This window comes from Notamacropus eugenii, chromosome 4, assembly GCF_028372415.1.
Source record: "Notamacropus eugenii isolate mMacEug1 chromosome 4, mMacEug1.pri_v2, whole genome shotgun sequence".
Classification (NCBI taxonomy): Eukaryota; Metazoa; Chordata; class Mammalia; order Diprotodontia; family Macropodidae; genus Notamacropus; species Notamacropus eugenii.
The window spans coordinates 106257759-106260360 of NC_092875.1; the positions used below are offsets into that span (position 1 = coordinate 106257759).

Genomic DNA, 2602 nt, shown 5'->3' on the forward strand with positions numbered 1-2602 from the left:
TGGTCTTTTCAACAAGAATGCTTGGAAGTCTTCTTTTTCATTGAAATTCCATTTTTTCCCCTGAAGTATTATATTCAGTTTTGCTGGGTAGGTGATTCTTGGTTTTAATCCTATCTCCCTTGACCTCTGGAATATCATATTCCAAGCATTTTGATCCCTTAGTATAGAAGCTGCTAAATCCTATGTTATCCTCATTGTATTTCCATAATACTTGAATTGTTTCTTTCTGGCTGCTTGTAATATTTTCCTTGACCTGGGAACTCTGGAATTTGGCTATAATATTCCTAGGAGTTTTCCTCTCTTTTAGGAGGTGATAGGTGAATTCTTTCCATTTCTATTTTACCCTCTGGTTCTAGAATATCAGAGCAGTTTTCCTTGATTGGAAGATGATGTCCAGGCTCTTTTTCTTGATCATAGTTTTCATGTAGACCAATAATTTTTAGATTATCTCTCCTGGATCTATTTTCCAGGTCAGTTGTTTTTCCAGTGAGATACTTCATATTGTCTTCTATTTTTTCATTCTTCTGGTTTTGTTTGGTAATTTCTTGGTTTCTCATAAAGTCATTAGCTTCCATCTCCTCCATTCTAATTTTTAAAGAGCTTTTTTCTTCAGTGAACTTTTGAACCTCCTTTTCCATTTGGCTAATTCTGCTTTGTAAAGCATTCTTCTCCTCATTGGCTTTTTGGATCTCTTTTGCCAGTTGGGTTAGTCTATTTTTAAAGGTGTTATTTTCTTCAGCATTTTTTTGGGTCTCCTTTAGCAAGGTGTTGATTCGCTTTTCATGGTTTTCTTGCATCTCTCTCATTTCTCTTCCCAATTTTTCTCCACCTCTTTTACTTGATTTTAAAAATCCTTTTTGAGCCCTGCCATGGTCTGAGACCATGGCATATTTTTTTTGAAGGTTTCAGATGTAGAAGCCTTGACTTTGATGTCTTCCTCTGATGGTATGCTTTGTTCTTCATCTGAAAGGATAGAAGAAAACACCTTTTTAGCAAGAAAGTAACCTTCTATAGTCTTATTTTTTTCCCCTTTTTGGGGCATTTTCCCAGTCAGTCACTTGACTTTTGAGTCCTTTGTCTAGTGGAGGGTATACTCTAGGGACCTGTAAGTTCTCAGTTCCTCCAAGGTGGTACAATCAAGGGAGAGGAGTTTACTCTTCTCCTGACCTGTGCTCTGGTCTGTGAGAAGCCACAAGGACTCTTTTCTGCCCAGTATCAGTGAGTATGATTCCCGCTCCACTGCCACCACCACATCCACCATGGCAACACTCATCCTCACCCCAGGACTGCCACTCAGGACTGATACTCAGATCAGCTGCTCAATTACCCCAGGATCTTTAGGCCAAGGGCTCCAAAAGTGGAAGCTGCTGCCACCCTGGGGCTGGGGCTGGGGCCAGACTGCATACCCCTCTCAATGAGGTGAAAGAGCTTTCTTACTGACCTTTGAAGTTGTCTTGGCATTTGTGGGTTGGGAAATCTGGGAACCGCAGCTTCTACCTGTGATTCAGCACCCTGAAGCGTACTCCAGTCCTGTCCATGTCATACTGTGTGGCCAAGGCTGGGCTGTGCTCCACTCTGAGCCTGGTGTGATAGACCCTTCTTGTTGGCCTTCCAGGCTGTCTTGGGCTGGAAATCTCTTTCACTCTGTAGTTTTGTGGCTGCTCTAGAATTTGTTTAGAGTCATTTTTTACAGGTATTTTATAGGTTATGGGGGGGGTGGAACTAGAACAGGTCCATCTTTCTACTCTACCATCTTGGCTCCACCCCCTCCATCTTGTATTTTTTTACTTGATTTTTAGAACTCACATGTAAAATAATTAGGAACTATTTAACAAAATAAATAATAATACAATCAAACATGGTTAATATTATGTTTTAAAAACTAAATCAGTATGGATCTACAGGGATCCTTATGTATAGCTTAGTGGCCTTCATTTTTATTTGAGCTTAATGCCACTGCTCTAACTTTTGGGGATCCTCTTAGTTCCTGACTCCATTGTCCATCTGGTTAACTATCCCTCTCAGTTTTGTGTTATTTGCAGATTCAAGAAACATGTCATTTTGCATTTATCCAGGTCATTAATGAAAATATTCAATGTTACAGGGTCAAGTATAGATTCATGGAGTACTCTACTGGAGCTATACCTAAAGATTTCTCCTCATCTACCAGTTTAATTTTCAAATTAAATTTCAAAATTAATTAATAAAACAAATTTATTTTCAAAAAAAAAACAACAAAGTAAGTTAGGCATGACCTGTTCCAGTCATGCTGGCTTCCTTTTCCATATATTCAGTAATCATCTCTTTACTGAAGCAAACTAAAATTTTCCCAAGAATCAAAACCAACTTCACAGAGCCTATAGTTCTTTTCTCATTTTTGAAAAATCAAGATATTCACCTTTCTCCAAACTTAGGGTGTTTCTGGATGCTTCCCTTCATCTTTTCCTTATAGTGATTAAGCAATCACAACTGCCAGTTCTTTTAGTACCTGAGGATGTCTTTCACCTGGGACAAATGTGTTGAATTCATTAAGGATAACTAAGCATTTTCTTGCTATCTCTTTACTTACCGTGGAAATCAATTCCCTATTGGTCATTTTTGT

At 38.6% G+C, this 2602-nt stretch overlaps 1 long non-coding RNA gene across 1 annotated transcript; it reads right to left on the bottom strand.

The window, feature by feature from the left end:
• Positions 1–772: 772 nt before the first annotated feature.
• Positions 773–1663, bottom strand: LOC140500432 (uncharacterized). Its single transcript, XR_011965736.1, has 2 exons — positions 1442–1663; positions 773–963 (listed from the first exon to the last, which is right to left on the bottom strand). It is a non-coding gene; the product is annotated as an uncharacterized lncRNA (long non-coding RNA).
• Positions 1664–2602: the final 939 nt, after the last annotated feature.